The sequence below is a fragment of the Calypte anna genome, chromosome 2 (assembly GCF_003957555.1).
Source record: "Calypte anna isolate BGI_N300 chromosome 2, bCalAnn1_v1.p, whole genome shotgun sequence".
In the NCBI taxonomy this organism is placed as follows: Eukaryota; Metazoa; Chordata; class Aves; order Apodiformes; family Trochilidae; genus Calypte; species Calypte anna.
Genome location: NC_044245.1, coordinates 95874454 through 95900734, shown reverse-complemented (window position 1 = coordinate 95900734; position 26281 = coordinate 95874454).

Sequence of the window (26281 nt, the reverse complement as noted above, 5' to 3'; positions counted from 1 at the left end):
AGCCTGAAGAAGAGGAGGCTCAGGGGAGACCTCATTGCTGTCTACAACTACCTGAAAGGAGGCTGTAGCGAGGTGGGAACTGGACTCTTTTGCCAGACGACTTTCAACAAGACAAGAGGACACAGTCTTAAGTTGTGCCAGGGGAGGTTTAGGTTAGATATTAGAAAGAATTTCTTCACGGAGAGGGTGATTAGGCTATGGAATGGACTGCCCGGGGAGGTGGTAGATTCTCCGTCCCTGGAGACATTTAAAAAAAGACTGGATGTGGCACTCAGTGCCATGGTCTAGCAACTGCTCCGGTGGGTCAAGGGTTGGACTAGATGATCTCTGAGGTCCCTTCCAACCCGGCTAATTCTATGATTCTATGATTTTTTTATAACTAAGCAATGAACCTCAATCATTGCAGATGTGGGATATTCTTGTGGATATTCTTGTGGGAGTCAGCCTGAAAGAAGTTGCCCAAAGAGCACACTTCAGTGCATCTGCACTGTGTGTTGCCTTGGAATGGGAATCAGCAAAAGAGTGTTACACATGTGACTGGAAGAAAAGCTGGGATCTGAGCAGTAAATTTCACCAAAATTCATGTGGTGTGTTCAGATTTACCGGTATGAAAACATCACTGCTCTGCTGTCAGCAAAAACAATGTTCTGCAAGTATTTTCAGGTCACATAGCAAGGGTTTCTCTTGTTACATTCTTGCACGGGAGATCTGCTCTTTGTCACCTTCAATATGACATTTTATAGGAACTGGGAACATAAATCAGAAAGAAAAGCTTATAATGCGTTGTTTTCTCCCTGTGGCTGGCTGCTGCTAATCTTAAGTCAACAAATGTCAGATTTCAATTTTACTGAATTACTGCCTCACAGACTGCAAAAAACTATCCTGGTAGGTTTTACTGTTCCAATTCTTCCATATACAATGAGTGGGGGGAAAAAAATCCTATACCTGTCTGACACCTGCTTCCAATGACAATTTTGAACTTCTGACTGAAGCAATCAAAACTGCCAAAATGTTCTGGCTACATGAAGTACTTCTTTAATTTTTTTTTTTTATTTTTTTTATGAAGGAAGATCCCCCATCGTGACTTCAGGCATTTTCTCTTAATAGAAAAGACAAAAGACTGCTCTATAAATTAACCATATATCACTGAAAGAAATGAAACCCCTAGAAAATATTTTATTATACTGGAATTTTTTCATGGGCACTAATGTAAAGATAAATAAAAATTAATGACTTGAAAGATATATGAATTTCAAAGTTATTTATTGTTAAATCTACCAGGGAAACTATAAGGAAACCTGAGTCTTTTGCAAGTTAAGATTTTGTCTTATAATTTTTATGTTAAGTACTTTTTACCTTCCCTACTTTATAGATGCTATCCTATATAACAAGGCTATAATAGTAAATGGTTACTGACTTGAAATAAACATTATTTAAGTACATCATTATTCAATGCAATCAGAGCAAATTGGTAAGAAGCTTTTGCACTTGACACCTACTACTTAATTGTCTTTATATCATTACTACCCTCATTAATGTGGATTAAATTAATGCTCATTCTTAAAATGCTTGCTTTGAGAATACGTCCTCTCAATCTTCACAGTGATCTTCATAGTTTTTCTTGACCTAAGGCTCTCTGAAACCTTTGATGGGCTTACTTCAAGGTCTCTGAATTGGACCTAGTTTTTTTTTTTTAAACTCTTTTCCTACATGGAGCAGTTCTACTACAAAGTTATCATTGGAGGAGAGGTTGAATTGGCACAATCTGTCCCTAGACTGTATTTCTAAAGCCTTGAAAAAGCCATGTATCTTCACACCTTATTTTGCAAGGGTATAAATAAGTGTTACATATGTCTCTTAAAAAAAAAACAAACAAACAAAAAAAAAAAGAATTAGTGCTGGAGGAACAGAGTGAATTTTAGGCACAAAGTGGGTGGCTGTTTCAGACAACAGAGGAGAAAACAGCAGTTGGCATGGTACAAACTTCATTTCCATTTGCAGCAAACCTTGGAAAAATCGCTCTGCTACTTCTGCCCCTGATGAGACTGGAGTGAAAGTCAGGCTCCGTCCCAGCCCCCTTCAAGGTGTCCCAGCCAGATATTTCATCAGCTCCATTATCCTCTTCTGCCTTTCCCAGGGCAGCAGGAGCAGCAAAGCCAGGTCTCCGATTTTCCCCTTGTTCTCTAGTCAGCTCTGCCATTTTTGTCCTCTTCCTATTCCAAGAGAGCCCCAGGTCCAGACTAACTTCCACTTCTCACCTTCAGGCTGGCAAAACTCTATTCTCACATACACGATGGAGAAGCCTGAAGTCCAGGGAGCAAAGTGTTTATACTGGAGCCACTTCAGGCTGATGCTGAAATTGTCCTTTCTCTGGGTTAACACATACCAACCTTTCACATTAACACTTAGTAGAATCCATCACCAAACAACCACAAACCACCACAATATTTATTGAGTAGCAAGGCATGAAATAAGGTTAGGGAGGCTAGCCAGAACTTGTAGGCTGTAAAATTTCTGGGGATTGCTAGGTTCACACTTAGTCAGCCAACGTGACTTGCACTTTAAGCCAGAAGCTTGTGCAACAATTCAAGGGCTCAGTCCAAGTGTTCAGAAGCCAGTGTAATAGAGTTTCACACAGCAGATCAATATCTGCTTTGCTTTTTGAAACTAACTTCACTAGTTCTCACTGGATAATGAGAATCAGAGCCCCATTTCATATCCTGATCCAAAGCCCATGGAAGCCCAGGTAAGAACTCCTGTTGAATTCTAGGAGCTTTGGATTGGTCCTCAAAGGATGAAACATGATAAAGTCACCCAACAAAGCAATCGTAAGGGTTTCTCTGAAAAATAATTCAGAAGGTCAAGCTCTGTTTTTCCAGGCCAGCATAATAAATTACACAAAGATGGCACATTGGTGTTTGACTGAAAGCATTTGCCTGCAGATGCTGTATTTTCTACTTATATCAAACTCAGAAAAAAGGCAACATTTTGCAAATATAGTAAAAATGTAATAATGGGAATTTTGAGTGGTAGATTCACCACTGCTTCACTAGATCATTATAATAAAAAATCTCATAAAAAATATTCACATTATATTCTGCATACAGAGAAATAAAAAACTAGCATCCAAAATTTCTATAAGTCTTCAACAGCTCCCCAAAAGACCTTGTTTCTGGGGCTTTTTTTAAAAAAGCATGATAAAATGTAACATTAATCCATAAATGGAACATTTAAATAATTATAAGAAGTTTTCTACTGAAAAATAAAACATTCAACTCTGCAAGGTTCCATTCTGGACTTGAATCCACAGGTGTCAATCACTAGTCTTTTGACTTGCCTATAAATGTAAAATATTGGATAATGTTATGTTGTTGAGATTTTTCCTGAAAGAGTGTGTGTCAACAGGGAGTAGACAGGGAGTCAGACAGAATTTTTTTAAATTAAGTGAGAAAAATTGGTGAAATTCTATTGAATGATGGATAATTTGGACAGGCCAATACTGAAGTGATAAAAAATATATCTAGTTCATATGTTCAAAACAAGCTTATGGTAGCAATATGTCTGCTTCAATGTTACTTCAAACAACCAGGTAGCAAAATGCTTTTGTCTGTCAGTAAAGAGTAAAAAATGTAAAATGATGTAAAAATGTAGAAGATGTAAAAAGTAGAGAAACCAAACAAGAATATTCAATTTACCTTTAATTTCTTTGCTACAATAAATGTTTTACTTCCAGTCTTCATCTGCTCAATTGCATTAAAAGTTAAACTCTTGTTGTTTTTTCAAGGTACTGCACCTGCGTGCATCTCTGTGTCTTCCTTAGTCTTGCATTATTTAATGAACATGTATAATCTCAGCATCCTTGAACCTGAATTGTAGCACTGTAGGATCTCAGGAAGGGCTGAGTTTGGGATCACTGCCAGACAGCCATCTAAAGTGCAGCACACAGTACGCACTGAGAGCAAAAGCAGTCAAGTGCCCATCTGCTCGCCTCAGAAGTATTTTTCTTGCAGCCAGAGTGGAAGAGAAGCACTTTAGTTAAGCTCAGTAATGAACTGATTAGGCTGGTTGTGATGCCAAATGAAATGAACAGCCTGTCAATTAACAGGCAACTCAGATGATAGTGCAAACCCATCTGGTCACAACGGATAACTTCTTCAGTGTTTAAGGAGTGATTTGAAGTGAAGAGTAGTGTTGTTCCTTGAGGGCCCCTGAACTACTGTAGCAAGTCCATTGCACAATAAAATCACACAAGACAATATAAAACAAGACAAGAAGGAACTCATCTCCTCTCCTCCCCTAAACAATCAACTAAATCCTCCGCTGCTTTTCGGAGGGAAGACTGGCAGACAGCAGTAAAAAAAAAAAAAAAAAAAAAAAACAGCTCAAAAAATGAGCTCTCAAGCTTTCCTCTCAAAGCCACCAGAGATAATCAGAATTACTCTGTTGATGAGTACAGAGGCAGGCCCATGAAATGTAACAGATTTCTACCACTTAACCTGTAGTTAGAAGTCAAAACCTAAAAAGACCATACATCTCAAAATCAGATATTTTGACTCCACCTAAGGGGCCTGGCGTAGGCCTGGCTGCATGAGCCAGCACTTGACACTGCATGAGGGAGGGTGGCCCCTTGCCCTTCTTTCAGAGAACTCAGTCAGGTGTGCTCAGTTCTTCACCTGCACATCTGCCACCAGTGCTCCTGGTGACACTTTGCTGGATGCTTAAATTGCTAAAAATTATGTAAGTCACATTTCATTACATTGCACACTGTGAAACATCTGATATGCTTTGATTTGTGTTACCTCCAGGACTCTGTTACACAGATCAGACAGAAGCAGTTTGCTGAAACATATTGGCAAAAAAAAAAGCATTTTAAAATACAAACCTTTTTAAAAGATGGTGAATAAAAAAAAGAAGAATCAATAGTAACGGCTTCTTTTTTAACACATAATGTTGAATATGTGGATGCTATAGTTCTGGGCTTTTTACTATTTTCCACCTACCGGTCAGGTATTCTGTGGCCTCAGTTTATATCTCTCTTTTTTGTGAACCATGAGAAAAATAAGAATTGATATGGATAGATAATTCCCAAAAAAACTAACATCAATCTCACTGAAAGCCCAGAAAAATTGTCTTCTGAATTGCTGGGCTGACCACTGCTCAACTGGCAGTTATCATCAGCAGTTCCCATTCTACTGCAAAGTTAAGACCGTGTTTCTTTATTCTTTCAAATAAACAGAGCTGTCAGCTCACAAGATTAAATCACTTATATAGACTCCCTAAAACGCCTTTACCTTGCCTACTAGCAGAAAATGCCTTAGCGATCAGTGTTTTTTGGTTTTTTTTTTCCCCTTTGGAACTGTATAAGAAATAGAAAAAACCAAACAAAACCAAACTAACTAACTAACAAAAACAACTAAACAAAACCAAAAAAGACAGGAATATGGCACTTTGATTTACTGTTACTTCTTTAGGAAGAAAGAGAGGAAACTTCAAGCATTTAAAGTAAACCTGCACCCCAAGTTTCCCTGTCTCACATCTGAAGGTATTTAAGCAGATTTTAGTAATCTAAAATATTTATTTTAAAAAATTAATTTTAATTATTAAAATTATTTATTAAAAATTGAACTTTTTTATTAAAAATATTTATTAAAAATTTTATTCACCTAATTCTGTGAACAGAATTACTCTCAGTCTAAAGTGAAAGTGCTAAATAGGGACTGCAGTCACACACTGAACAAAATACAAATCAACCACCTCAAATTTTTCAAAAGCTGAAAGTATTCCTTTTTAGATGGCTTAAATATATACCTAGTAGCTAGACAGTATCTCAGAATTTCAAATGAATGCCCATGAAGTTCTTTGGTCTGAGTTTTAAAACCAGCTCTTTATATCAGCAGTTCCCATCGCCTAATCTATGTTTGACTGGACAAATAACAAATGTTGCCTTCTGGAAGCTCCCTGCTCAGTCTGCTGCCTGTCATGGATCCCTTTTGAAAATGCTTATCTTTCCCCATGCACTGTCCAGAAAGTCTAAAATCTCAGCAGTTTTTATGGCCCTAACATCTTGTAGTGACTTGCATTGCCTTTCCTGAAAATGTTTCTTTGCTATTCATATGCTGTTGTGATGCTGAAGTGTAAGGAGCTATCAGTATGTTTTCTGCCTTCAGTTTCTCACTCTCACACAAACTTTCTGCCAGACCAAGAGCAGTAACAAAATCTTCTCATCCTATCATTCTTACTTCTGAAAAGTTTAAGTAGGATGAGGGATCCTTTATTTATTTCTTTGTTTTAATGTTCTTGTGCAAAACTCTGAGTACAATAGATTCATCCTGAGTAGGGATGGAGTCTTCCTGACACAAAATTTTTCTATCCACTCTGACACACTCTCAGGTTTTTCCAGCACTCATGTAAAATCAGATGTGCACAAGTGAATGGCATCTGCTATGCACTCCTGCAAACCAAGGGTTTGCTACTCAACAACTGGAAGCTTAAGGCTGCTTAAAAAGAGGGTTTATAATCTATACCTGGTGTATACTTAAAATGCACTTGGAAATATGCATTTAGGTACTTGAGCGTGAAAATTTTAATCACCTTAAAAAAATCCAAAAAGACTAATTTAATTTTTATGGGTAGTGAGTTGGCTGGAATTTTGTATTTTATAGAAGCCTTTACTAATAAAGGCTATGCACCATATTACATCCATGTCTACACTATTGCTAACTGCTGTCAGCTATCATAGAGTCTCAGTCAAATTAGTAGCAGCATAACGAATTGAAATATAATGAAGATGACATGAGCCAACACTGGCCACGGGAGATTTTTGGTATATTAATTTTGAATTAATAATAATTACTACAGCATGGATTTGCAGGTGATACCACTTTTAGGAATCCACCCTCATCTCATTTCTGATTTTTGTTTTCTTGCTTTGACAACTTCTACAGACTGATAGCAAAAGTATCACATCTAATACCACATAATAAATTACTCTGAAGGTTAAAGTACTCAACCAATATTTCCTCATATCCATATCATCTATCATTATCCATTCATGATTAAACTATCTGCTGGAATAATCTTTGATTCATTAATTGTTCTGTGTTTAATTATAATCTTAAGCAATGAGGAAAATGGAACCTGAGCAAAAAGGAAGTAGAATCCAGGTAATACTCACTTTAAAGAAAAATATTTTAGCAATTATTTTAGGTTAAGAAAATATTACCTTTTATAACTCATAGCTCTTATGTAACTTTATCATTCATAAACAGATACTCTGATACATTACAATGACTTTTACATGCTCAGATTATAAACTTTTCACGATTTTACCACAAAGTTTTTGCATTAATTTCCCATTTCAGGATTTTATTTCTGTCTTGGGCTGTAAAAACATAATTGTTACCACTGAAGTTGCAGCTCTGCTATTCCCAAAAGGCCAATTTGTTTTATGAAGCTCATACACTGTACAGTTTCTTTGCCTTTATTTTCCGTCAGCAAATGTTAAAACTTCTTGGAGGAAACTAAGTTAGGAAAATGCCAATGAATAATGAATATGGCTCCCATACAGAGGATTTGCTGCCTGGCATAACAAAGTGGAGCTCTTATTGGAATCCTTTTCTCAGAGTTGATCTACAAGATATTTAAAAGTATATCATGTTTTCCAGAGCACCATGGGTATAGGAGAATTAATTGCCACACCAGACAATAAGAGGGCAGGAAGTAGACAGTAACTAATACGAATTGTTCCCAAGTCAGCAAGCAGTCCAGGTCCTCAATGTTTGTACACCCTGATCCATAACCAAAAGTAGCAAGGTAAGGAACAATTTATAAATATTTTTTAGAAAGTTTACATATGTTCAAAATAACTTGGGGTTAACATAAAAAGTAATATTTACTCAATTTTATTTTGGGGAGTAAATGGGCAAGATCCATTCTTTTGATCTTCTTACCAATTGATTAAAAAGGTATCATTTTACCCTTACACTTGGTCAAAGTCTGCATAATTTTGTTGGCTTCAATGGTCCTACAGACTCTGGAGTCTGAGACACGACTGTGAAAGTGATACATAAGATTTACTGGTACAGGAAAGAATAGGGCAGAATAGCATTTTCTCACAGCATTTCATAATCTCCAACTCACAAAACATAAATAAAGGGTCTCATCTTCTTGGCGTGCATGGATCACCATATGTCTTAAAAATGGTCTTCATGAATCATGTAAAAAAAAAGACAGTAGTATATATAAAAATAGGAAAGAATGACTGCAGAAGGAAAAAAGACATGGAGAAAGAATAAGTGGCAATCACTATCTGAAGCTCACCATGGTCTACAAAGCTTTTCAAGTTACTTTAAAGATTCTGACAAATAGCTGAAAGGGAAACCTGTAAAATGGGCAATATTGATATTAAAGTGAACATGATTGGCTAAGGTAAGGTTTATAAATTGCTTTCTCTGCAGGGAAAATTTGGATAAACTAAAACTTAGTGATAGATTATGTTTGTGGTTTTTTTTAAAAAAGAAATAATCACTGCTTTACCAAATGCAACCTGTAGGGCTCATGCCTCACTTAGATATATATTATTTCATATGACAACACTATGTTCAGAAACAAAGAAATATAAATCAAGTACTTCCTTTGTCAAAATGATTATTTAACCACACAGTAATTTAAAACATGAAGAAAATTAACCCCAGATTTTTTTTTCAACTAACAAAAAAATAACTAATAGATTTTTAAGCTTTTAAAGCTTTTAGTTCCAATGCTCACTAAAGGCCACAATACACTTACTATTTCCCACCACACCTTCTTAATGAAACTGAGTAACAAAAATTTGAAACCATGGAAATATATTGGCTCTCCACCAAATCCAATTCATTATATGTTTATTTACCTTGCATTATTATGTCATTAATAATTCACTGGAAAAAATAATTTGTTTATGATAATAAGAACTTCATTCACTGTGATGTGACTCTAATGAATCCTGCAGTTGTTAATAGAAACCTACTGAGATGCACAAGTAAGCTCTAATTTCTGATTTATATCAATTCTTTTCATATAATGAAATTGAAGTATTTTTAAAATAAGTTGCATAAAGTCAAAATTATTTTCGCATTAATTTTTGACAGAGGAGGAGAAATAAAGAAGTTGACTGAAACAGCTTCACAAATTCAGTATGAATTTGTGAAATGTGGTAAATTCAGATCTGTATTTTGACTGTTTTTTAAAAAATAAATTATTCTGCCATCAAAATCTGGTTTTGCTTCCCAAATACTCTCCTTATTTTCTACTTTCTGGTTCATTAAAAAAACCTTTAACACTGTCTCATAACCCTCATTTTGTGAATCCCAAAAATTTTATCAGTGTCAAACTTTTCTCTTTTCCTTCTATTATACTAGTTTTTCTAGGTGAATTTTCTAAGCTCCAGGTCAAAATTTATCAAACAATATTCTTTCACTCCCTTCTGTGCCCAAGAAGCCTTATAAGTTATGCTTGAATAAAATAGCTGGCCCATTATACATTTTTTCAGAATAGTTGAAAAATCCATAAATGTGGGAAATAAAAAAATCTATAAAAGAGAAATAGTAAATTTCCTTAAAAATAAAAAATAAAGGAACAGTCACAAACATTGTGGAACACATAAGTGTTCTGTTCACCTGCTGCAGTGTCTCTAGCCAGCTATAGCCAATAACTGCTTCAATAGAAGATACAACACTATGTAATTTTTAGAATAATTTTTCCTCAGGTAACATTTCCACCTTTTTTCCCAATGCAACAGACTAGTTTATGAACAAAGGGGGTTTTAGTTTAGTCTTGACTCTCCCTCTGTCTTTAATACTGTATGTATGTCTGTCTACGTATACAGGATGGAGATAGACAAATAGAGGTAGAAACATAGCTAAATAATCAAAAGATCAGATTTAATTTTGGTCTATCTGTAGATCCATTTCACCCTCCTCAGTTGATGATTTCCCTGTATATTTCCATAACAGCATTTACTCTGATTTTCAGAATTAATCCATTGATTCTACACTGTAATACCACTGTGATACCACCACTTCTTATATCTAAGCCAGTACTTCTATTCATTGTAGAAATAACATTTATTTCTTATTATCAGATGCACCTACTTTTCTGACATATGTTGCAAAATAAAATGCCGATGCAACAAACTCAACTTTTGTTGGAATGTCACAAGCTAAGTGAAATTCTTTAGGTTAAAGAGTAGTTCAATTTGAGCTGCATTTTCCCTGTTGTAAATTTCACTTTAAAGTTCTGCTCTCTTATATTTTATATTTTCTTCTGTGTTTTCCACTGGAGAATAAAAGCATCCCACAAACCTTTTATGCCAGTTCTTTTTTGCATGCCATCTACTATTAAAACGTAATAGTTACCCTTTGAGAGTACAAATACTTTTTTGACTTCCCTTGACAGCCTTGCTACACACAATTTACAAATCATGAATGTAACAACTAACCTTCCCTTCAATAGTTTGTAGCCTTGCCTAATGGGCTTATTGGGAAACCATTTTGTTTCTTGTGAAAATAATATGAAGAACAAATATAAAATGTACTTCTTTCATAAAGCTAGACTAATGCACTCAGTATAGCCCAGGAAGACTGAAAACACTACAATGTTCCCATTACAAAACCAATCAGGAATGAAAACTTCAACACTTATAATCCCAACTCAATTAAACAAAGCATATAAGCAAATGCTTATTTTCTCCATTAAGAATATACACAAAAGCTTTCCCAGCAGTGTTTTTTGCTTCCTACCCTGATGTTGCATATGAAATCAGACAGATCTGAGCTCTTCCAATAGTTGAATTCATGCTCCTAGGAAGAACAGATTAAAATCTTTTAGTGCTAGGTCTTTGGGCCTAGTCAAGGAGGCAAGATCCTTCAGCTGGTTCACTTGTACATAGTGTGTGTTGTAGCACAGACTTTCCTTAAAAAGCTTCAGTTCAGAAATAAAGAATGCTGACTCAATAATTTGTGTTTTCTTTAAATACTTAGAATCATATTTTTCTGAAGGATTTTTAACAGCATCTCCAAAATTTAGCATTATCTTTGAAATATTAGGAAGCTAGGAATTTATCATGTGTTTGCATACACAAGTATATACTTGAATATATTTTACAAGAGCACATATTTCTGCTGTTAAATTTTGTTAAAGCTTGTTTTCACACAGCAGTCAGTCCATAAAGGAGGGACACACTATTTCTTTTCAAATTAGCACTCTAAAATCAACAGCAAAGGGGACATAATTGAATACTGTGGCAAACAATTTATTCTAAGAGTCAGTAGATGCTTTTCAGCAAGGAAATGCTAAGTTCTGAATCTGCATAAGTTAAGAAAAAAAAGAAGAAAGGAAGCAAAAAAGTGTGCAGTAAATTGGTTCTGAGCAAGACATTACATTTCATTTTTCTCCCTACCCAATTTAAGAATGCAAATATTTCAGACCTAAAAATAATGCATGGAACTTCTTAGGAATTTTAATTTTCTGAAATGAATAAAATAGGGACAATCACAAAATGCAGCACAAGGCAATACAGAAAGTTGAGGAAAGCAGTTCTCAACTATAAGGCCACTGTTAATATTTTGTAAGCATTAGCACGAAGTAGAAATTATTCTGGCTTTTTCTTAATGTTGTATTTATCTCACTAAAGAAATTACTCTAATTGGACAAATAGGTCACCTCAGACTGTCATAGTATCATCTACAATTGCCAATGAGTATGAGAGATCTAGTGTAGCCTCCTGTTACAATCCGAGTTATTATTTATATTTTGATTGTGAGGAAAATTCAGCTATGCCCTTCCAGTGTATGCAGCTGACTGACTGTTCTCAAGCTCCCACACAGTGCTCGTCACCTCCATTTTAAAAAAGCTTGCAGATATTTTTTAAAGTATAACAAGTGTAACCTAGATGGGAAAACCACAACCTCTATAAATTGGGTGCTGGGAAGTACAGAGATCATAATCTATATGATATATCCAGAAGCACCCACCACATTTGCTGACACTGGATCTCATGATGCAAGAGATGGTGTCTTCCTCCAGTTTTTCAATTTTTCTCAGTGTGATAGGAAATTGCTGCAGAGCACAGCATGAAAGGCTGGAGAAGGGCACTGGAGGGTGGAGAGAGCTCTACAAAACAGAGAGAATGCATCACAGAAAGATGTCATAGTGCTCACAGAAGAAATGTCAGAAGGGATATGCTACCTATGCCTTCACTGGCAGACTCACTACCTTCACCTCTCAACATCTTCCCATCTGACTTTAAGATCTTCAGCTATGAGATATCTCTCCCTCTCCAAGCATTTCTTCCAAGTTCATTTCTCCAAAATCAATTCCACTGCTTTAGTAATATCTGGAAACATCAACTCTTTCTTCAGTATTCGAACCCATGCATTCTCACTCTCTCTGAAACACAGGGGGAGCTCATTACACCATGGGAGGTGTCTGTCTTTTGTACTCTGAAAATTTACTTTCTAATAGATTGTGGAAGAGATACCATAGTGAATCTTATCCTGGACTTTCATGCTGGAAGGTTCATGTTGAGAATAATATACCTTTTTCTGATATATGCATACAGCCTCCATCCATGGCAATTTCACAGCAGAAACCTGGTATCTTTAGCTCTTGGGCTGAGTGGTGGGAAAAGCTGGTCAGGACCAGACATTAGAGGAGAATAACACAGAGTTAGGCAAGGGAATGCTATCCACATAGCACTCTTCCCTGCCTCTTCTGTTTCTTCCAATCCCACACATTCTTTTGACTTTTCTAGTATTTCCCCTCTGCCCTGACTGAAGACTTCGCAAATAGCAAGTCTCCAAAAACTTGGTAGCAGCCAATAATCTGGTCAACTAATAATCAATAACCTTCCTGCTTTGTTCCTTACACTGAAAATGTAGGTGTCCTCTTTATTACTATCTGCAATCTGAAAAATGCTGTGTAAAGACTTGAAACATGGTCTATAATTTTCTGTAGAGCAGGAAGAACTCAGCTATTTTTTAATGTATGCGGTTAACTAACAGATGAGATTTGTCACTGTGGTCAAAACCATAGGTGGAGCAACAGTATATGTGATGTGATGAGAGTTTGCTATGTTAACAGCTCAGATGGGGTTATATGCCTGTCAGACAAGGCATGACTCTAGTCACTACACCATTTTGATAGCCATCTCACTGATTAATCCTTTTTGAGTTCAGTACATTCACTGGAGACTGAAGGTTGCCAAATGCAACTGCATTTGTAAATTGGACAATTGCACGTGTTGTGTGGGCTCTAGAGTGTTTGATTTGTTGGAATAAAGGACTTTGATGTGAAGGAAAAACAGAGAGGCCTTGTCAGATATGTATTGGAGGGCCAAAGAACTTCAGTGTAATGTGTATAACTAGGATTACTCAAAGACCTGTCTTTCATCGCATCACACAGGACAGAGATTTCTGGGTCCCTCTCCTAAGGAGAAGCCTTTCATTACAAACCAACAGTACATGTTTCTAACCTGTACACAGCCAGGGAATATGGACTAGATGTCTAATCTAAATATTTCACAATCATTTGATTCATTCCATTCTTTTGATTCATTCCATTGATTTGGAAATCAGATTTAAACTTTTAAGCCAGAAGATATGGTAACACTGAGAAAGGCCATACTTAGATAAATTTAAAAAGTGAATCTTGCCAGGTCTCCACCAGTCTACCTAATCACAAAACAACTTTTAGGGAATGTATCCTCTTGCATAATCTTCTCCCTCCTATCAACAGACATACAGCTACATAGAGCTATATGTTCAGAAACTAAACCAGTTTCTTTACTTCTTGATTTAGAAAGATTGTACCAGATGGTTATTCAGGAAACAGCATTGACAGCTCCAGCAGAAATATATTCTAAGCAGAAAATATTCCTTCATAAAGAACATACTCAGAGACAGACATGTTTGCACAGAAAACATAGCTTAAGATTGAGTGCATTTTACCTATAAAACTGTGAGAAACTTTTCTATACAAAGGGGTAAAGAGACAGGGACTGTAAACCTCTGCAGTACACTTCATGTCTTATATTCTTGAAGCAAGATAACAGCACTTGAATATTTAATGAGTTAATTAAATAGTTTCATACCATTTCCTTTTTTGTTTGCTTGTTTTTTGTTTTTTGTTTTTGTTATGCAATGCTATGCAAAATTCAGGGGTGAGTCTGCTTGCACATGTAAGAAACAGTATCTTGTGCAAACTCACAAAATTTCAAAAGCACACAAGGATTTTGGAGCCAAAGTTGCATTAACTTTCACAAAAGACAGAACACTCCATCAGTATTTGTATAATATTATTAGCTACTCTTTCACTATTTTGCCCTGAAAATTCACCCATTCTTCCCGGTGACAAAAAACTAGTAGTAAATTTCAATTCTAAGGAAAAATAAACTTCATGTTGCCTAAGTTTCACTGGAGTGTTTATTTGGCCATTCTCTGTAAGCAGAGTCTTTGCTTTGTAGAGCAATGGCTGCAGTTTTTTGCTATAACTTGTAAACATTCCAGTAATATGATCGTAATTTATTTATAACACTTCTGTGCTTAACATGCAAACTTCAAAGTCTCTCTCTGTGAATCACAGCACAAAACTGAACTGGTTACTGTGGCAGGAAAAGGCAAAAATCTTTAAAATGCGATTAAGCAACTTCTGCCTTGACCATGAAAGGCAAACTAACTTGGAGTTGTAATGCTACAATTTAAATTTGTATTTGCCCAAATCTTCAACATTATGTGAAGCTCTTGCACCCCTAGGAAAGACAATAATAAAAAATCAGGTATGGGAAGCAAAAATTATTAGAGGAGTGGAATGCTTTCAAGCGAAGAATGACTAAGTAAACAAAGACTTTTCAGCTTGGAAAAGAGATGACAGGAGCCAGGGTGAAAACAAACCCTAAGAAGATGGCACTTAAAATAAGGAATAACAGCCTTGTTGAACTCCTTGCCAGAGGACATAATATATTCTAAATTTTACATGGGCTCAAGGGAAGACTGGAAAAACTAATGGAAAAGAAATGTATTTAGATTTGCTAAATACATCTAGCTCAGTCCTGAGGCTAGGAAAGTGATCAGGGAAAGAATCCTATTTTTACCCTGTTCTTACTCTTCCCTAAGCATTCATATTCAGTAACTACTGGAGGGAGGGCACTGAGCTGAATGGTCCTTTGCTCTGACCAAGTACAGACCTTTTTATCTTCTCATAATCTAAATCTGACTCTTTCATCCTTCATATTCAGTGCAAATCTTATTTTGTCTTCACCCAGCTGTTAGGTGCTTAAACAAACTTGTATCTTTATAATACTTGAAATCTTATTTCTTCCTTACTCATGTCCTGATGAGGTAATTTCATTCTGAACAACACACTGACAGAAAACTGGGAATTTCTCCTTAATTTCTCTTTTTCTTCTTTTTCTCTTCTCCAAGCTATTGATTTGGAGGAGAAATTCCAGTGGAAATATGCTAGCTGTGGGGGTCCAAAATGTCCAGACCTAATTCATTAGGGTATGTGCTTGAGGAAAAATGGCCTAAGTTTCATGTCCCTCAGATCTGTAACCTCTGCTCTGTTTATCAAATGGGATGGATTTTATAACAGTGGGGATCTCAAGAGTTCTTTTCTCATACCCTCTCCATTTGTTGGTGGCCTGACTGTACCTTCAGAAGTCTTGAGGCAAGAGAGCTGTAAGCTGTCTCATGCACATTAAAGCAGGCATAGATGAAAGAGCCAGAGTGAAACTCTACTGACTTTTAAAAAATCACTTATTCACTGACTCTATGGAGGCTGAATTCTAAAAAGCCAATAAAGAATTAGGCAGAAGAGCAACGAAACTGCAATTCTGTTGCATTATAATTTCTATAACACCTGGTACAGAATACTTGCTAAGAATAAGGAAATTTCACTTAGTGCCTTCATCTTGGGTGATGTGATTCAGAATCCTCTTCATCACATGGCCCTATTATAAGCTAAGTGTGTGACAGGAAACCAGGGAAGCATTGGAGCTGATATAGCAACAGTTTCAAGAGAATTCAGAAAGGGTGCCTTTTGGAGAACATCTCAGCCCTTGCTAAGGAGTAAATTTGTTCCACGTAGGAAGGAGGCATGTTGTTTTATGTACAAGACAAGTAAATGCAAGTTTATGCACTGTAAATTCAGTTCAGAATTCTTTTATTCACATTATTTTTGTCTATTTGATTTACTTGACTCGTCTTCATATGATGTTTTCTAAATAAGTTCTAATCTTATTTCTGATCTTACATAATTAGATTTTCTGTTCAGCTGCCCTGCACTGAAAAGCAAGCTGCATTGTGCATTCATGCAGCAGAAAAGACAGCCAAGGACTGCTATGCACTTTAAAAGAAAGAAGGAAATTAACCAACTAGTAAAAACAACAAACTTTTACTACTTGTCAAATTACCTCAACTTTACTGACTAACATATAGAGTAAGGATTAGCCCCAATTATTTAAACCAGTACTTTAATTTCACTTGAATGAGTTTCAAATTTAAGGATATTATTTATAATTCTGGGTTTAAATTCTGAATCTTTAAATGAAACTGAGCTGAAACTGCTGGGGTTTTACAGTTTCACCATATGAAAGCAATGCAGGCATCATCCTTTGCTCTTCTGCTCTGTAAAAAAAAAACACCTCCACTGTCAGCAAGTCTCTTCAGGATATGACCACAGTATCATATCTGGGACAAATACCAAGTTCCAGGATTTGGATGCAGGATGTAGCCACAAGATAAATCTAGACCTGCAGACTTAGAGCTCATGCAAAAGTGCCCTGAATGGAAACACGTCTCAGGAGTAAGATACCAGCTGGTTCAGCAGGTAGGTACAGCTGGAGACTAAGATACCTGATTTCTCACAAGACCATAGCAGACATGCTAGACAAAAATCCTTTATCATCACTATTATTACAGTCAGGTCTTCAAAGAGAGCTGTAAATCTAAAACTTGTCAGCCACTTGGCCAATCTTTCAATCCTTTAAACCTCTGTGTTCAATTTTGTAATCAATAGGTTTTCACTATTAAAGTGCCCAAAGCACAGAAAAGCACCCAGCTAGTTCTTCCACAGATTTAGATGAAGAGTAAATTTCCCTCTTTGTTTATTACCAGAACAGAGACTGCCATACTGCCTTAGAAGATAAAAAATTAGTAGGTAGTTCAAGTGCCAGTCAGTGTTTTTTCTTTTTGTTTCAGATTGCAGGCAGATTACACAACACTAATGAAAGCTTTTATTTCTTTATCTAAATGAACAGAGCCAAGACACAGAAAACAAAAGAGGTTAAATCTTTAAAGAGATCACTTTTCTGGGACAAAATGGGGCTGTGAACAGTGCTCCTTTTTCAACTACAGAAGGAAAGTGGGGAGTGGGGGCGGATTTGAAGGGGCACAGAATGCATTGCTCAGGCTGAGTTTTACAGAACCTGTCTTCTGGCTCACCTCCCAGGCGTTAAGCTATCCTGTCATCAAGACAGAATCTCTGTCCCACACTGCCATTTCTTTTGCAGATAGAAGGCTGCCTACCCTGAGCTGCTGCAACCCTGCTCAGCTTCAGTATCTTCAGTGATACTCTGCTCAGTTACAGTAGCAGAGCATCAGGTGCTGCTTGCTATGGGAGTCCCTTGTAAAATGAGAAGGTGATTTCTGTTTTTCGAGGATGCACATAAATAGTTGCTCAGTGTTTATTCATAGAAAATAAATTTTAAAATCCAGATCAGTTAAAACAAATACAAGTGATGAGGCTTAGTAGGAGTTTGCAACATTAAATTATTTTGCTACAGACCAAGTTAATAATACTGAGGCAGAAGATCTAGGGATTTTACAAATGACATCCCAGTTTTAAAGTAATTAATTTGAATTGCTTGGAATTAACAAATCATTCATCTCCCTCAGGCTTATTTTTAGTAGCTCATGGAGGTGCATATTTTATTTCATCTATTCCTAATGGAAATCTATGTTTAAAAAGAATACAAACCACACAAAAAAACAAATCTAAATTTCAATATATTGCATTCTGAGATCTAATTTGTCATTACATAAACAACATATGATGCAAGTAATTTTCAATTTTGTTAAAAGTGCTTTATTATAAATTTAGATGAGGCTTCTTTACAAAACCAACCATACTAATTCTCCTTTGCAGTAAACTGAAATGAGAGCCACATTGCAGAAGAGTTAATTTAAAGAAATGATGAACATGTCACACTTTGACCTCCTTGCAGATGGCTGGAATCTCCAGTCCTCTGCAAATTATCCCTCTCTCATCCCTTTTACTTCCTGTTGTTCATCCCAAGCTGCCCTGTCTTTTCATTCATATTATGTACTTCCCACTTCTCATCCCTACTGTCAGCATTAGTCCTGAACCCGGCCTTGTACATGCCATACCATTACATACATCAGTGCATTTCACTTGTTTAGAAACAATTCCTTAGGGACCTCCAATGGCATTTTTCACCAATATGTGACATTAAGGGAATGCAGCCTGTAACCTCCTTAAGAGACCTGAATGAGGCCACAACATCATTTGTTTTGATCAGTATCTCACTCTGCCCAGCCTTTGTGCTGGCTCTAGCCACAGCTACCAATATGAACCAGCCCTAGAAGCTGCACAAAAGTCCATTCTGTCAACTTATATTTCTACTTTTGAGTTGTACTTTGTCATCTACTTAAGGCCTCATGAGCTGGAACACTGTGGAGTTTTTTTTATAACCAGAAAATTACCTCTTCTCTTATATGACTATATCCCATACCCAGGCATTTTCAGTTTTTAAGAGAATCATCCAAGATCATGGAAGTTGTGTGACTCCCTCATATGTCATGAGATAAAAGTAATTTAAAGTTGTTTTTTTTTTAATGTCTTCTCATTTCTGAGTCTGTAGGGTACTCACAAGCAAGAGATTTTCCAGGAATTTATTTATGGCCAGGGAAGAAGCAATAGGCTTCCTCTAGTTTATATATGTGGCTGCACAACCACTTCTGAGGGTCATCACATTGCATGAACATTCTGGAATATATCTTCTCCTCCAGATATGTCACTTTTGCTCTGCTGTGCTGGCAGCAAGGAAAGACAAAGCACAAATTCTGCTGAGTCTTACAATGAAGAAAGAGATCACTCTTTCCACAGCTTGCAGTATGCCCTGTGAGCACAATAAAAATAATCTATTTGCAGTGAGTTTTTTGACAATACTAAAATGCAGGCAGTGAAAAACTTCAGGCTACAGCCTACTCTGTGTTGACTACTTCTTCTGGCAATGCATAATATGAGCTAGCATATCATTATGATTTCCTAATGCCAGCTGACACTGACCTGGATTAGAAATATATACGCCAGTGAAATGTGATTCTATATACAGCCAGGCAAGACAGTTTGCTTTACATTACTACGTGTTTATTAAAACTATTATTTTTTTCTTCTTCAAACAGTTTTTGTATCGGTGTCAGTCCATCGAAGAATGTCTTATCACATCATCCTAACAAGCTGACCAAAGTAGAACAGGATAAGAAGTCATTTTATTATCATGGTCTGAGAGTCAGAGTTCTTATTTTTATGTGAAAAGCATTTTTGATACACTAATCACCTGGATAAAGATCTTAGGCCACTTTTAACAATCATTTTTCAGTAAGAAATGAGTTGTCCATTGCTGTTAAACTAACATATATTTTCTGATGGTACTGAATACAAAACATAAGGAGTACTCTGAGTCTAGAAGTACTGCATAATATGATGTGCTAATGTAAAATACATTAGCACTGCCTGCAGAATCTCTAGAATGTCTATCACCCAAGAAATATTTAACAGGATTACAGTGAGATAGATCTGAGGTATCACTGAGGATTTCTTCCTAAAGAAGTACATTTGCAACTAAAAGTCAGAAGAGATGTTAACTCCTTCTTAGTTAACTTCAGTACTCTCTGGCCAGTTAGATTTAGAGATTTACTGAAGTTTAAATTTAGATATTACTGAAAGAAGAAAGGAGTAACCATATGAGAACTCTGATTTGAATGTTCATCTTTTACATTGCTCATAAATAGGATTTGTAAAACAAATAAGACAAAATATTGTTAAAGTAAGTTTTCTTTATGTGTTTGGAAGTTTTTTAAGTGCTGTGAACAGATTTTGTCTCAGAGCAAAAACCGTAAGCATTTCAAGTCTTGGAGTTGAAATTACAGAGTGCAAGAGATATAGCAGAAGATTTAGTCTACCACAGAATTTCAGTTAGAAACTATTCATAATAATAATATTTATAATCCTAAACTACATGTATTTGTTTATGTATTTTAAATAGAAATTGGTATAATTTCAACATAAATTATACAATTACATCCACAAAGTTTTCATAAAGAAGGGAAGGTTACATTCTTATGCTTGTTTTTGTTGATGTAGATAGAAATGTTCCCATTTGTTTTCCTTGCACCTTTACATCAAATCCAAATTGCATTGCACCTAGATTCATTTAAGAGGCACTAAAGCAATGATAAATATATTACTTGTTTAGAACTGGACCTTTAAGTAAAAGACTTCTCAAGGGAGGTTCTGCAGAGGATGCTATGAGTCTGTTGCTATGCACAGCCAACTGAACTAAATGCAGATGAGGCAGATTCCTGGCAAATGCTTTCAATAATCGTGAGCAATGAATACCAAAGCTCTTCCTCTATTGTCTATCCTGGCTTTTTACTTATCATTCTAATCATTTCACCTGTTAAAGATACAAAGGTGTGTCTATTATTAGAGAAAGAAGGAATTCAAATAGGTACATTTCTATACACCTACATCGACCATATCAGTCATTATGCAAGATTTTCCAATGCACCCTGGGGCAACTTAGAGTTACAGACACACATTCAGTGACAACAGCTTAAAAAAACCCAAACCCTAGTATATCAACAATGCTAGGGTGTCTTCATGTAAGCTTGCCCTTTCAGCAAGTGGAAGGAAGTTTATCTTACCTTAGCCTCCAATTAAAGAGGGTCATGAAGGTTAGTAACCAGGCTAAGGAATGGATGAGAGCTACGTCCATACTTTAAAGATCTGATTATGAGATGGGGTTAAACATGACAAACTGGCAGTAGTCTGACTATTATATGCATGTTTTCACATCACTTCTGCTTTGTTCAGCAACAGTGCAGTCCATTCTTTAACATGAAACAACTCTTTATTACAGAAGTCAATGTTTATTTCAAACGCATCACAAAAAGATGCTGGAAGTTGAGAAACCATCAATAATGAATCTATACTCAGTGGGTAAAACTGCACCCTCTAAAAAAGAATTCTTTGGTGCCAACAATGTTGTTATAAAGCTACACTGGGTAATAGCTATCTTGTTACAACTTTAAACAGCTTGGAAGTACAAAAGAATAGCACTGCTTTGAAGGAAAAAAATCAAAATCAAAATAAATCCAAACAAAAGTTCCTTTTAACTTATCTTTCTATCAGTACTCTTATTGAAATTCAAAAGAGACAATATTCAGATGATCTGTAAAAGTGAATAATAGTCTATTATTCAGGCAGTCATACTGCATGATACAGCAGCTCATTAAGACCTAAATATTCCAAACCACGCTTTCAATTCTATTCTCTTCATCAGCATAACATTTTGTTTCTCCTGTTTCTCATTTCATTGCTATGTACCTATCATAGTCCTTGCCAGGTCTGAGATTATGTTTCCTCAAATCAAGTGGCATCTGTAGGATGTAATTTATTCTTTTCAAATAGACTGGAACATCCTGAAACACAAAGAAGGTTCTAGAAAATGTAACAAAATTAACAATTCAAACTAAGATTCAGAAAACACGGAATTCATAAGATTCAAAAAGCATAGATAAGCTGCAGCATAGAAAAACAAAAAGGTTAAAAAAAATCCTCAAAGTGAGGAACTTCTCCCTTAGGAAAACAATTAGGAGTGAAGATGTTAATGGCTATAAAAAAAAACAAGTGTGCTTTTATTATCTCTCACAGCCTGTCATTCATCATATTCTTGATACTAGTTTCCTCTGAGCTTTGTACATTGGATTTATGCACTTTGTACAACCTTTCAGAAAATAGCTGGACACAAATACTGTCAAAGAATTTGCAATATAGCAATATTTGTTTACACTACTTTCTGTTGTGCCTATCAATAGCCATTTTCCCTCAGAAGCCAAAGTTGTGCTCAGTGTTCAGAAGGTTAAAAGAAAAAATTACTTGTGACAGTACAGTGACAAGACCTAGGATGAGCTACAAATGATAAGCCCACACCACCCATCAGCCTCAAAATAATTCCCAGCCACTAACAGAGAAGGCACAAGGTTAACACCCTTCATAAAAAACCAAACAATAAAACAAAAACAAAAAAAAAAAAAACCCAAGCAAACCAATACTAAAGCTATTTCACAACCAAGTATAACCTCATCAAGACTTAAAAACAGGCAAAGTTTGCTCACAACATGATGAAGTTCACAAGAGAAAGAATCAGGTCCTTTTCTTGTCTTGTGTTTAAGATGTACCTCAAGCACATTCTGCTGAATTAAATGAACCAAAAAAAAAAAAAACAAACCAAAAACCAAACCACAACAAAACCCAAACCCAGAAATATTGCAGAAATAAGGATGCTAAACTAACCCTGCTTCTGTATTTGATACTTCCTGTGCCAGCCCACAGAGAGTTCAGTCCAGAGCACTGCAATTACTCCAGTTTACTTGATTATGTGTCTGGGGTCTTTTTTTTTATTTCTTTAAAAATATAAATTAAATACTCAAGAGAACATTCATGGCTGCTGGAACTTGCTTACTTACACTGTTAAATTGTGAGAATGGTCTGTGGACCAAATAATAGTATGAAAATATTACTGGGTACAGGCCAGGAATTGGAACACTTTCTAAATACATAGTTTTCATATAGCTACAGTTTTCTAGAAACGTCAAATTTGAAATTATGGATTGCACCAGTTGTCTAGTTCCCAAGTTTTAGGAATACAGCTATTTTGTGGTCTTTTACTGAACATCCTATTTACGGTACATTTAAGGGCAAACAAAAGAAGCAGTATTTTAAAAATTTAAATACATTCACTTGAGTCCAGCACAAAATTTTGTAATATCCTAAGTGGTGAAATAATTGTGAAATAACTCAAGAAGAAAAAAAAAACAAACAACACATACACATTTAAAGTCAGATTCACTCCACTTCATTTGAGGCTTTTCAGTGAACACCTAAAGTAAAAGCTTAGTCACACCCGGTCTTTTGAAGATTTTCAGACAGGTTGGCAATGTCTGATTTACCTTTGAAGGTGACACTCAGTGTTCATTGATTCTAGAGTGACAAGACTCCTTATTTATGTTGAAAGTTAAATTACCTAAGGTGTAGTAGATGAATTTGCGTTGTATTCTAAAACACCCCAATATTTTTCTCCGAAAAGAGTCAACTAACTGTTGAGTTTATACCAGCATAAATGAAGAACCTTGCAGAAATTATTCTGTGTTAGACAGGTGTGAATGAAATCACACTGGGTTTCTTTCACATTGCAAATAACTCTCAGCATATTGTAAGCTCGAGAGGTATTGTTTAGTTTAAACCAGTCTCATTTTGGTAATGTGACACACTATTTTCCCATTACAAAGTATTTTCTAAGACAGCACAAGATTATCCATTCACATCCTTTATGAGAATAGTGTAGTTCATGTATCAGCAAATTTCTCTTCACTGAAGAAAATCAAAGTCCTGACACTTGAAACTGTGCTTTGTATGTTATTTTGAATATATCTGTTTGTTTCTATACCTGTTTTGATAAGTCTATAAATGTAACAGACAACCTATAAGGCAGCTTTGGTTAGCGTTAAAAAACATTTTATATTTTTTACAGTATTAATTTCCTTTTTTCACCAAATAAGAACTGTAATCTTTCATGATCATTTGAGGTATTAACTTCCTGCAATTTATGTTTTGGAATATTCAGGCTAGGTAGCTGATAATAGTTTGATGACAGTTGATGATAGTATTTTGGCCCTGTTGAACTCAATGGCACAAGATTCATTAAGGTAAGCAAGGAATCATTCCATTTATGACTAATAAATTCCATTTGTTCCATTTATGGAATTTGAGACAGTAAGAGTCTCTAGGCTGACTTCTCACTCAGAAAACAGTCCACTCATGCTGAGCTTTAAACAAAGGTTTTAGTCTGAACCAAAGCTAAAAGGAATTCCAGAGAAACAAAGGAAAGCTTGTTGTCCTGATCATAGAAGTGTTAAGATCCAGTACTTATCCTCTTAAAAAAAATAATTTTATGTACAGTTAAAAAGAAAACGTTTTGATAAATTACTTCTATAAAAAAAAAAATCAGTTTCTATTTAGAAAATATTCCATCCTGTGGAACCCAACATATAGATTACTTGCAAAGGGGCTAATTTTTGTAATTTACAGAAATACTGAGGTAAAATTTTTACCCTTAATCTTGAACTGTGTATTTTAAATGTTTTCAGCAAACGCAGTATTATTTACAGATTATATATGTTCATGATTATCAAATAAATAGTGTCTGTAAGACTACTAATGGAAATAATTGACTGTCAGGTAAGGATAGTAATACACTAGTAGCTGTATCATTAAGATTTAAAAAAAAAATCAGATACATGACTGCAGCTTTACAAATCAGTTACCAATAACTTTGTAGAACTTGAAGTGCATTTTTTTTTATTTGCATTCTAACACTATCAGAATAGTATTATACTCTCAAAGGAATTGTGCCATATATTTTATGTATAATTGAGGATCTGATACAGAAATTCAACTCTGGATCTCTCAGATCAAATAAGATGAGGACTGCAAGCCAGCTACATGTCAAGAGGGTGAAAGGAACCAGTATGATAATGATAATGAGGCTTATCTCCACAGATGTTGTTCTTGGAAAAAGTCTACTGGGAGCAATAGAGGCACTAAGGTATGCTCAGAGACTATAAATTCATGCAGTTTCATAGAACTATTAATGCCAAGACCCATGTGGATCTTCCCAGGGCCAATGCCATTTAGTCACAAAGTAAGTAAATAACTGAAATATTTTCCTTGGCATTTATTTTTCTCAGTCTTCCAAATATCATTCAGAGATATAAGTATTTAAGTGAAGCTTGTTCTTTAAAAATACAACAGAATCTTTGCTGTCTCATAATTAGACAATTCAAACTACAAGGGAGTACAAATAATTATTGACATTTAACACGGGGAGGAAAAGGAAGTAAAGATAAAGTACAAAGGCAAGTTTTCATGAGCATATTTATGAAAGTGTAACTGAAAGTGCTAGAACAGTCCTCAATACAATGTACCTCAACAGGCATAATTTCAAAAAGATCTAGCAATTCTCATATTTTTCTGACAGTCTTAAACTTTACTATATGGAAAAATGGCAGGTTAATGTCTGTGTCTATGTAGTGACTACTCTTCCTTTGGATGCTAATGACAGAAGAGAATCAGAATAACTCTTCACACACAAAATCATTTCATATTACAAAATTTTGCTCACGTTCCTCATACATGCAGCCACACGAGTCTCAATGGTAACAATCACATAAAGAAACCCCCAAATATATATTTAATGACCAATTTGACTTAAATACACATAAAATTGAAATTTATCCTTAGAGAAAAGCCAGTTTATTTTATTATTTCTTTAACAACAGGCCTCCACAATATTCTTTCTTCTCCATACCATAATTTTTATTTTATGGATGAAGGCACTGAAATTTATTCCACAAAGTTCTAGATCTGCATCTTTTAGTGAGCATTCTTGTCAACCATATGCATGTTTATTCAGCTTTCTGCTGTGTCTTGAGTTACAGATAACAGGCCACAATCTCAACAAAAGGTATTCAGTTCCATGGTCGGGATACTTCCTGTCTGTTACTAACTTCACTTGAGTGATAATGTAACTTATCATCTAAAATTCAACAAAATAATTACTTGATTGAAAATTGGAGACTTGCCATTCCTTAGGCATTCATACTCTGCTGTCTTCAAAGACAGTGCTTCTCCTTTTACATAGTTTTAGCATAATGATTATAATGCGTTTGCCCTCACAACAAGATCTAAAAATAAAATGTTTTTTTCTACCTTTTTACATCTGTATAAGAAACACACAATGCCACAGAATCTGAATAATAGATTATGCATTCTTTGAGCTTGGAAAGTGCAGTACAGAAAAGAATAACTCCTAAATTTTCCATATAATGAATTAGAGCCATGACACTATCATGAACATAAGGGCATGGGCATGGAATAATCT